Source organism: Scyliorhinus canicula, chromosome 2 (genome assembly GCF_902713615.1).
Source record: "Scyliorhinus canicula chromosome 2, sScyCan1.1, whole genome shotgun sequence".
NCBI classification, from domain to species: Eukaryota; Metazoa; Chordata; class Chondrichthyes; order Carcharhiniformes; family Scyliorhinidae; genus Scyliorhinus; species Scyliorhinus canicula.
Window position 1 is genome coordinate 36,864,970 of NC_052147.1, and position 12,126 is coordinate 36,877,095.

Below are 12,126 nucleotides of genomic sequence, written 5' to 3' on the forward strand. Positions count from 1 at the left end.
AATTATTTTGTTGTAAAAACTTAACATTTATAATAAATTTGAAAAAAAGGATTTGAGAAGGTTGTCAAAAAGGATACTGGTTGAGGTCCCAGGTTCGATCCCGGCTCTGGGTCACTGTCCGTGTGGAGTTTGCACATTCTCCCCGTGTCTGCGTGGGTTTCACCCCCACAACCCAAAAATGTGCAGAGTAGGTGGATTGGCCACACTAAATTGCCCCATAATTGGAAAAAATAATTGGGTAATCTAAATTTTTTTAAAAAGGATACTGGTGGTTAATTCCTCATAGAATCAAAATGATATTTATTCCGATCATTGTCCAAACCTTTCTCTTATAGAATAGTGTTTCCACTCCTTTTGCATTTACTTGTGAAGATTTTAAATCTCACTGTTAGAGGTATTGATTGTAACATATCAAAACTAAAATAAAATTCTTCAAAAAGGATACTGGTAAAATAAATGGAGGCCTTGGGACTTGGGGGATCTAAGGAAGTTTTCTCGAGTTTTGTGGGGAGGGTGAAGGCAGATTTGTTGAGGTTGGACAATCTTCCTCTGTCATTGGCGGGCAGGGTGCAGGCAATGAAGATGAACATTCTGCTGTGGTTTTTGTTCCAGTGCCTGCTGGTCTTTTTGCCCGAGGCATTTTCAAGGGGGTGGGCAGGCTGATTTCTTTGTTTGTCTGGGCAGTGAAGGTGGCCAAGGTAAGGAAGGTTGTACTGCAGAGGGAAGGTTGTACTGCAGAGGGACGGCAGTCGTGGGGTTAGCTCCCCGGAACTTGATGTACTATTATTGGGCAGTGAATACAGAGAAGGTGTAGGGATGGAATAGGGAAGTTGGGGCTTTCTGGGTAAGGATGGAGGCGGGTTAATGTACGGGGTTGGGGTTGCGGGCACTGGCAACAGCTTGGTCCCGGGATCCAGCAGACCTCTGACTGCTGTCTTGCCTGGGCGTTCCTGCCCCCACCTGATGTACATAAGCAACTATGTGGTGCTCACCAGATTGTGCCCAAAAGCCTGTCCACTAATGTTTCTCACCGAGGTGCATGTATCTGCACTGGTGGAGGGTGGGGATGACAGCTGTGACATGTCAATCGTGGCACCCTCGGAGCTCTCCTCCGAGGTGGTCTCATAGGAGGCAGAGGAGGGGGCCACCGCGGATGGGCCAGCGCCATCAGCTGGAGGTTCTGGAGGAGAATGGACAGGTGGTCAGTGGGATGGTTGGGTCATTCAATATGGCAAGAACAACTCATGTTTTACAGGTCCTTTGGGAGGGGCCTGGTGGATCCTCACCTCTATGGCTTGCGCCAACCTCCGCACTGGTGACTGCTGTGTCCTCGGCCACCCCAGTCACCTCCAGAATCCTGTTCCTTGAAGATGGTGAGAATTTGTATGTCCATCACGCCTCCGCCAGTCTGGGCTCTCTCCCAGCGATTGTGGGAGAGCTTCTCTTGCAGAGACACAGAGAGGGTATTGTTAGCTGCACGCATGGTTCACAGTGCAGGTGTGAAGGAAGGGTTGGGGGGTGCTGAAGGGAGAGGGTGTGTGAAGGGAGGGTTGGGGGCCACATGGAGTGTTGGGGGGTGGAAGCACGCATGGGGACGGAAAGGTCCGGGGGGGGGTGGGGGTGGGGGGGGGGGGGGGTATAGCTTTGGTGCCAACCCACCCATACTGCCCGGTGTAGGTCGTTGACCTTCTTGCAACGCTGGAGGCCCGTCCTCCTGGTCACACCTCCCGAGCTCACAGCCACCGTCACTTCATCCCAGGCAGCACTGGCTCATCCTCCGGGACCCTCGGGGGAACAGGGCAGCCCTACTGGCCTCCACCATATTGTGGAGTCTCCCTGAATCTTGAGGCTGGTCTTCTCGGTGCCATGGCTGCGAGCTGAGTGAGGTTGGCTGTGCGTGTGCTCTAAGTGCTGCTTGATATTGTTAGTTGGGGGCTGGCAAGAGCGCTCCCGGCAAATCAACTGGCGAGCCTTCATTAGTGGTGAAGAACTCATGGGCCCTCATTAAGTGGACCAATTAACATTGGGTAGTGTTCCTGACCTCGCCAGGCTGAGCATCGGGAAGCTTACGGAGTTACCGCTTTCTACCACAGAAATCTTTCTGGAGAATCGTGCCCACACTTTACCCAACGTTAACCGGAGATTCCAAGAAAGAATTTCACAAATTTACATCCCAGAAATACCAGTCTCTTTCATATTTGATTTGTTTTCTTGTATTTTATTTGTTTCATCAAAGTTTTGTTCTGAAAAACCACGTTATTACTTGGTGAGGGCAAGTGACAGATGGCATAAGATATAGGAGCAGAATTAGACCATTTGGCCCATCAAGTCTGCTCTGCCATTTGATCATGGCTGATTTCATCCTGGTTTTAACTCCACAGTCCTGCCCATTCTCCATAACCCTTCAACCCATTACCAATCAAAAATCTGTCTAACTCCTCCTTAAACTTACTCACTATCCCAGCATCCACCGCACTCTGGGCTAGTGAATTCCACAGATTCACAACCCTTTGGGAAAAGTAGTTTCTCCTCAACTCTGTTTTAAATTTGCTACCTCTTATCCTAAGACTATGACCTCTCGTTCTAGAATGCACCACAAGAGGAAGCATCCACTCCACATCTACTTTATCCACATCTTTTTCGGAGTCTGCACATTCTCCCCGTGTCCTCGTGGGTTTCCTCCGGGTGCTCTGGTTTCCTCTACAATTCCTGAAAGATGTGCTGTTAGGTAATTTGGACATTCTGAATTCTCCCTCCGTGTACCCGAACTGGCGCCGACGTGTGGCGACTAGGGGATTTTCACAGTAACTTCATTGCAGTGTTAATGTAAGCCTACTTGTGGCAATAATAAAGATTATTATTATTATCTTGATACCTCAATTATCAGAATCAGAAAAGTTGAAGAGGCTGGAGAAAAAAAGCAAAAGGTTGACAGACAGAATTTAAAGAACAGGAACAAGAAGAGGCTGGGGCAAGAAGGAAAGAAGTTGAAGCTTTCATCTCTGATTCTCATAATTATAAGTCAGAGCCGAATATGACATTGGCAGTAGATCAAAGGTATGTGAATATCGTGGTGCTATGAAATGGAAAAAAATGGGCCACCTTCAATGTGTTGTGAAAATGGTAACGTATGATTGCCAATCGTGAATGAACCACCTGACCCAGTGAGTGTTACATAGAACAGTACAGCACAGAACAGGCCCTTCGGCCCTCGATGTTGTGCCGAGCAATGATCACCCTACTCAAGCCCACGTATCCACCCTATACCAGTAACCCAACAACCCCCATTAACCTTATTTTTAGGACACTAAGGGCAATTTAGCCTGGCCAATCCACCTAACCCGCACATCTTTGGACTGTGGGAGGAAACCGGAGCACCCGGAGGAAACCCACGCACACACGGGGAGGACGTGCAGACTCCGCACAGGCAGTGACCCAGCCGGGAATCGAACCTGGGACCCTGGAGCTGTGAAGCATTTATGCTAACCACCATGCTACCGTGCTGCCCTTGTTAACATGTTAACAAGGTCTTCTTATGGGAATAACAACTAAATCAAAACACTTCCTGAAAAACCTCAACAAATATAACAGTTGAGTAGAATCAAGAAACCTTGTTATTTTGGCTCAAGAAGGAAGAATGTCGACTGCGGTCTATCGTGAAATATTTAATGTTTACACAGACATCGAAAATGTGGACAGTGAAAATGAAAACGTAGAAAGTGACGCTACTGATGTTGCCTTTGACATCGATGATGAGATATTCAGAGTATTAACACATATTGAGGAAATAGGTGTAGATTTTGATCCTGAGGGTTTAGAGAGAGAGACACTGAGAACATAGAGAATGATTATTAGATATCATCTAATAAAGATTATAAATCTATTTAAACTAGACCCAAGGCAAATAAAGCAAATAAAGTAAATACATTGTGAAAAGAAAGATATTTCTGTCAAACGTGGATTTTGATAATAATTTTGTATCAATTTAAGTGTTTCATATTTGTGGGATTAAAAATGGTTATTAAAATAATTGTCTGAAAGTAGGTAATTACATGAATTGCTGAATGAAATATGTTGAATAAGAAATATTTTGAATAAATTACTTCATAGAAACAGTTTTGCGACCTAATTTTCAGCTTGAACAATCAGCTGATTCAGATTAGATGTCCATAGGGCAAATATCTTAGTTTATTACTTCGTAAATAAATTTTCAGTTTATTTTTAAGTTCTGATTTTAACTTTCATCCTTTTATTTGCCGGATGTAGGACAAGAATCCCAGCTCATTATTCTATAATTCTCAATAATAACTCACAGCGTCAGGGTCCCAGGTTCGATTTCCGCTTGGGGAATGTGCGGAGTCTGCACGTTCTCCCCGTCTCTTGAGTGGGTTTCTCCTGGTGCTCCAGTTTCCTTCCACAAGTCTCAAAAGACATGCTCGTAGGGTGAAATGAACATTCTGAATTCTCCCTCCGTGTATCCGAACAGGCGCCGGAGTGTGGTGACCAGGGGATTTTCACAGTAACCTCATTGCAGTGTTAATGTAAGCCTACTTAATAATAATAATCGCTTATTGTCACAGGGAGGCTTCAATGAAGTTACTGTGAAAAGCCCCTAGTCGCCACATTCCGGCCCCTGTTCGGGGGGGGGGGGGGTATGGGAATTGAACCCGCGCTGCTGGCCTTTTTCTGCATTACAATCCATTTATTTAGCCCACTGTGCTAAACCAACCCTTTGTGATAATTACTTGTGATAATAATAAATACTATTTGTGGAATTTGTTGTTTTTTTACAAAATAAATGACATGCACTGCACCACATTGGTGCTTGGCACAATCTACATTAATTCACTCCCCATCCCCCACCACCAAAAATGGAAGAAAATAAACAAACTGAATCAATTTTCTTCCTTTATTGAGTGTCGGATTTCAGCTGTGCCCTGCAGGTAGACGTCAATCAGTTGTCTCTCCATAATAGTAAAGCAAACTCAAGAGTATCCACTGGTTATTTTCATACACGAACATACTAGTTGTCAAGATCAGCATTTGTTGTAGCCTTAGAATGGACTCTGGTTTAAGTGGAGGAGGTGCATGCTCTGGTGGAGCAACCACAGAAGGAAACTGGATAAAATCAAGAATGCACCGCTCAGTGAAAGACATATAATCCTAAAAACTGCACTTATGTCTACATATATACAAATATATAAAAGCAGGAATAGGCCACTCAGCACCTCAAATCTGCTCCGCCATTCAATAAGATCATGGCTGATCTTATTGTAACCTCGTCTCTACCCCGAATAACCTTTCACCCCTTTCTATATTAAGAATCTACCCATCTCTGGGGCTGTACGGTGGTGCAGTGGTTAGCACTGCTGCCTCATGGAGCCAAAGAACCGGGTTCAGTCCTGGCCCCAGGTCACAGTCCGTGTGGAGTTTGCACATTCTCCCCAAGTCTGCCTAGTCTCACCCCCACAACCCAAAGATGTGCAGCGTAGGTGGATTGGCTACGCTATATTGTCCATTAATTGGAAAAAAGTAATTAGATACTCTAAATTTCTTTTTTTATTTATAAAAGAATCTACTTATCTGTGCCTTCAAAATATTTAAAGGCTCTGTTTCAACTGCCTTTTGAGGACGGAAGAACCAAAGACTCACTACTGTAAAAGAAAAAATTCTCCTCATCTCGGACTTAATGGCCAACCATTTATTTTTAAACAGTGACCCGGAGTCCTAGATTCTCCCATAAGAGGAAACATGTCTTCCATATATACCCTGTCGATACCCCTTGTAGTGATATCATGGTTGTGTTGTAATTCACCGATTGACCACTAGAAGTCTCACTAGTATATAAGTGAATGTTAAAGTCAGTCAGACTGGCTAGAGCAGGGGTGGGCAAACTTTTCCGTGCAAGGGCCACATTCAGAAATTCACAATTTTAAAGGGCCGCATAGTATATTAAGTAAAATAATCACTTCACCCGATTATGATTCTGGGCGCCTCATATAGAACATAGAACAGTACAGCACAGGCCCTTCGGCCCTCGACGTTGTGCCGAGCAATGATCACCCTACTCAAGTCAACGTATCCACCCTATACCAGTAAGTAACCCAACAGCCCCCCCCTCCATTAACCTTAAAAAATAATAATTAAAAATTTATTAATTTTTTTAATGACTTGGTGGGCCGCATGGGGCAGCAGGGTAGCATGGTGGTTAGCATAAATGCTTCACAGCTCCAGGGTCCCAGGTTCGATTCCCGGCTGGGTCACTGTCTGTGCGGAGTCTGCACGTCCTCCCCCTGTGTGCGTGGGTTTCCTCCGGGTGCTCCGGTTTCCTCCCACAGTCCAAAGATGTGCGGGTTAGGTGGATTGGCCATGCAAAAAAAAATTGCCCGTAGTGTCCTAATAAAAAAAAGTAAGGTTAAGGGGGGGGGTTGTTGGGTTACGGGTATGGGGTGGATACGTGGGTTTGAGTAGGGTGATCATGGCTCGGCACAACATTGAGGGCCGAAGGGCCTGTTCTGTGCTGTACTGTTCTATGTTCTATGTTCTATAAAGACATTTGGCGGGCCGCATGCGGCCCGCGGGCCGTAGTTTGCCCACCCCTGGGCTAGAGGAAGTCAAAGCGAGAGGTTGCTTGTGCATGATTTTACTGTTTTTTCATCTGTTCTCTTGTATATAGTTTACCCACACTTAATGTTAACAAATTGTTTCGAGCTTTAACTACAAGTGTTCTTGTAATAAATAAGGCCCTCCGACAAGAACATTACACCCCTCCGGATCTTAAGTCGCCTCTTAATCTTCTAAACTCCAGATACAAGCCTAACCCATCTCACCTTTCCACAGAAGACAACCTGCTCATTACTGGTATTAGTCTAGTAAACCTTCTCTGAACTGCTTCCAATATATTTACATCCTTCCTTAAATAACGGGACAATACTCTACACATTATTCTAGATGTGGTCTCATCAGTGTCCCTTACAAGAAATACATAGTCTCCCTCTTTATATATTCAATTCCTCTCGCAATAAGCAATGACCTTCTAATTTTCTTAATTACTTGCTGTACCTTCATATTAGCCTTATGTTATTCATACACTAGGATACCCAATCTCTCTGAATTTGAGAGCTGAGCAATTTCTCAGCAATTAGATAAGGGTATGATTGCATGGTCTCGCCACACTTGACTCAGTGATGCCACGAGGCCAGTAAATCTTGTGAGAGGCCTCTCGCACAATTTTCAATGCTGGGGATGCTCGCGAGATGTCATGATCTGGATCCCTCTCAGTGTATCAAGTGAGCAGTTAACCTCACTTGAATATGTCTACGCCAGACTATCCCAAGGTGTGGGATTGAACGCCTGCGCTGGGAGACCTCGCCGTGGCACCGTTTAGCACTGGTTTCCACAAATGTGGACCAGGCATAATGGCATATTGGTGGGGGTGGGGTGGGTGTCACCCAGGTGATCAGATGCTCCCGGGTTGTTGGGCTCTGGGCAGGGTGGTTGATTCCAGCAACTTCCCCGCAACAGAGGTCAAGCTAACTGATCTATAGTTTCCTACTTTTTGCCCCTCTCCCTTTTAGGGCATCACATTAGCACTTTTCCAATCCACCAAGACCCTTTCAGAATACAGGGAATTTCAAAATAATATAACCGATGCATCCTCTATATCTACTGCCACCTTCCTTAATACCCTATCAGGTCCTGAAATTTTATCTGCCTTTAATCCCATTAGTTTACCAATATCATCACCTTAGTGATGGCTATTGCACCAAGTTCTTCTGCATTAACTGTAGTTTTTGGATAACTTTTATTATCATCTATCTTCTACCGTGAAGGCAGAGGTAAAATATTGGTTCAGTACCTCTGACATCTTAACACCTCACCAGTATCGTCCTCTAAAGGCCAACATTTACTTTAGCTATTCTCTTCCTCTTTAGATACTTTTAAAAAAAAAATTTTGAGTTTTTTATTTAACACAAATTTGTAACAGTTACAGAGAGAAAAATGGCCCTGTGCAAAGAGCCTTAACATAGTGAAAATGAACAGTGGGAAAGAATAAGCATGTTAATAAGGCACTTCCCCTGCCAGCTTTGTTTGCCCATGCCACACGTGTTCAACTAAACTAACGTGACCCCAACCCTCTCCCCCCCCCCCCCCCCCTCCCCCCCGGCCTCCCCTGCCCCCTGAGGCCTGACCTGCCAGGTCAGCCCTGCGCTTGGCCCTAGCCCGCCCCACCTCCGACTCTTCCTGGTGCCCCCTGACCTACGCTAGCTACGCTGACCCCTGCCCTTGGCGCCTGCCTGTCTCCCGTCCCAGCGCTCGGGCCCTCCCCCCACACACCAGGGACCCATTAACCTATTTGTATCCCACCGTGCCCTTTCAAGTCCCGTAACCAGCCCCTAGCCCATCCCCCTATCAGAGGGCCCGATCTCCCGCTAAAAGGTACCAAGTGCAGGGCCCCCTTTGCAGGGTCCCTCCCCCCCCCCCCCCCCCCCCTTGTTGCAATCCCCCCAAAACACCCTTAACAGTGCGCCCTCCAGCCCCCACTCTCTGTCCAGGCTGAAAACAATCTTGGATAAAACATTACAGTACAGGATAGTTTAACAAACCGCCGCCACACAAAAGCTCTGAGAGCCCAAAGTCCTTTAGTTCCAGTCCAGCTTCTTCTTTTAATAAAAGTCCACACCTAATCAAAGCAAATTAGGTTAACAGACCGCCGCCACTGTACAGCACTGAAAGAACCAAGTGCCCATTAGTTCAAGTCCAGTTTCTTATCTTTAATAAAGGTCCAAACCTGTTCTGGTGTCTCAAAATAGTAGTGGAGTTCCTCAAACGTAACCCAGAACTTTGCAGGATACAGCATTCCAAACCTCACCTCCTTTTTGTAGAGGGCTGCCTTTACCTTGATGAATCCTGCACGCATTTTGGCCAGCTCTGTTCCCAAGTCCTGGTAAATGCGCACCTCGCAGTTCTCCCATCTGCTGCTCCTCTCCGCCTTGGCCCATCGCAGCACACGTTCCCTGTCAGCAAGCCGGTGCAAGCGGACCACCAAGGCCCTCGGTCGGTCGCCCGTCCTGGGCTTCCGTGCGGGGGCTCTATGTGCCCCATCCAACTCCAGGGGTTGAGGGAAGGCCTCCGGTCCCATCAGCGCCTCAAGCATACCCGTCACGTATGCGCCCACATCCGACCCCTCGCAGCCCTCGGGGAGGCCAATGATCCTTAAATTCTGCCGCCTGGCTCTGTTCCCCAGCTCTTCAAGCTGCTCCTGCATCCTCCTCTGATGGGCGTTCAGCTCCTCCACCTTGTGCTCCAGCTCCGTTACTGTGCCTGCCTGGCTGGAGAGCTTCGCCTCGACCTCCCTGAGCGCCTTCCCTTGGACCGCCTGTGTCTCGACCATTCGGTCCATCACCGCTCTCATCGGGTCCAGCGTGTCCCTCCTCAGCTCGACGAAGCAGTTCTTGAAGAACTCCATCTGCTCCTCCGCTCCCCGCCGTCCGTCATGCTTGGCCGTCCGGCCTGGAGTCCCCGCTGCTCCCGCTTCGATCCTTGCCACTCCACTCGACCACTTCTAGTCCAGCTGCCCATACCCCGGAAAGGAAGCCTCTTCCCTATCGTCTCCTCCACCGATTCAGGCTGCCAGGTCCCAAAAAAGTCTGTTAAAAAAGGTCCGTTTGCCCATCGCGGGCGGGAGCGATCCGACCTACGACCTGTCTCCTCGAGGGCGCCCTCCTCTTTAGATACTTATAGAAGCTTTTGGTACCAGTGTTTGTTTTCTGCTAGTTTCCTTTCATAGTTCATCCTGGCTCTTTTGATTTTATTTTTAGCAGCTGAACCTTTTCTCCTAATCCTCTAGTTTGCCACTAACTTCTGCAGTATGGTACACCTTAGTGTTTGCCTTTATATCTTCCTTGACTTCCTTGTTTAGCTATGGAATGTTTTTCTCCCTTTTACAATTCCTCTTCCTCTCAGCAATATTCTAGAGGTATTTAATATCTCCTTGAGCATCTGCCATTGTTCCGCAACTGTCCTACCTTCAATTATTCGTGGGCCAACTCGTTCCTCAGGCCTGTAAAATTACCCCCTTCCCAATGCTAAAACTCTACCATGGCACTCTACTACGATCCTTAATACAGTCTATGTACAGTCCTCGAGGCTACCCTTGCCAATTTGATTAGTCCAGTCAATACGCATGTTAAAATCATCCAAGGTTAGCATTGTGCCCTTCTCACAAGCCCTCATTATTTCTTGTTTTTTTTACTATGCCTCACTTTGGAAGAATTGCCCAGGGGCCTATAAATTATTCCTACCAGGAAGTTTTCCATTTGTTTTTTTATTTCCACCCAGATTGATACAACATTTTGGCCCTTAAGTGCTAATATCATTTCTTAATACAGACATGATGTCATCTTTAACCAACAAAGCAACTCCACTTCTTGTTCCATCCTTTTGGAATACTGAGTACCCTTGGACATTCAACTCCCAGTCCTGGTCCCCCTGCAACCATGTTTCAATAATCCCCACCAAATCATATCCATTTGTCTCTATTAACTTTATTCTGAATACTGTGTACATTTTGGTACAACGTTTTAAAATATGTCCTACTGATGTGAATGTCCCTTGCAGGATTTTTTTGTGCACCACGCTTTTCACACATTTCGACCCCTTTTATTAATCTCTGATAACACTCAGCCTCATCCCCAACTTTCACTCCCCAGTTATCTTACATTTTGACTTTTTTCATTTCCCTTCCCCTCTGTAGTCGTTAGACTGGCCCTGAGCGTTCATCCTTGGAACCTCTAGCTTCTCCTCACATACTGGCCTGCTGCATTCGTTCTCATTAACCATTATACTTCTTGTAGTTTTACCCTTCCCTTCCATTTGCTAGTTTAAAGTCCATGTGACCACCCTATTTATCCTTTTCGCTAGAACACTGGTTCGAGATCGGTTTCATCCAAGTTGTTATATAAATTGTAAAAAGTTGAAGCCCTAGAACTGAACTCTGTGGCACACCACTTGTTACATTCTGTCTCCCAGAAAAAACTCATTTATGCCAACTCAGTTTCCGGTTAGCTACCTATGCTAATAGGTTACTCCCTACACCATGAGCTTCTATTTTCTACAATAAACTTTGGTATGGCACCTTTTCAAATGCTTGTGGAAATACATGAACAGTATATATAATCAGCTGTGCTTTATCTACAGCACATATGACTCATTCAAAGAACTCCAATAAATTAGTTAACCATGATTTCTCTTTCACAAAACCATGTTGACCCTTCCTGATTGCCTTGAATTTTTCGAAGCACCCTGGCATAGTATCTTTAATAACAGTGTCTAACATTTTCACTATCACAGAAGTTCAGCTAACTGGCATGTAGTTTCCTGCTTTCTGTCTTTCCCCACCCATTTTTGAATAAAGGAGTTACATTTGCTATTTTTGAACCTCACGGAACCTTCCCCAAATCTAGAGAAGCTTGGAAAATTAAAACCAATGCATCAAGTATCTCACTAGCCATTTATTTTAAAAGTCTAGGGTGAAGTCCATTAGTATCTAGAGATTTGTCAGCCCACAGCTCTAACAATTTGTCAAGTAACGCTTGCCTGGTGATTGTAATTTTCCCGAGTTCTTCTCTCCCCTCCAATTTCTGATTTACAGCTGTTTGTAGGATGTTACTTGTATCATTTATAGTGAAGCCCAATGAAAAATAATTATTCGATTCAGGTCATCTCTTTATTTGCCATCATTAATTCCCCAGGCTCACTTTCAATGGACCAATACTCACTTTGTTAAGTCTTTCTTTTTAAATGATCTACAGAAACTCTTACTGTCTTTCTATTTCTAGCAAGCTTTCACTCGTACTCTAATTTTTGTCCTAATTCCTAATCTTTCAGTCTTTCTTTAGTTTTCTGAATTTCCGCCATGCACAATTATGGTTTTTAAAAAAAATTGATGCATTCTTTGACATTTTTAGTTAACCATGGATGGGGGAAAATCTGCCCCTTGGATATTTCTTTCTTGTTGGATTCTGAAATATCCATAAAAATGTTTGCCATTGCATCTCTATTGACCTTCCCTTAACTTCATTTGCCAGTTCACTTTAGCTAGTTTTGCTTTCATGTCCTAATAAT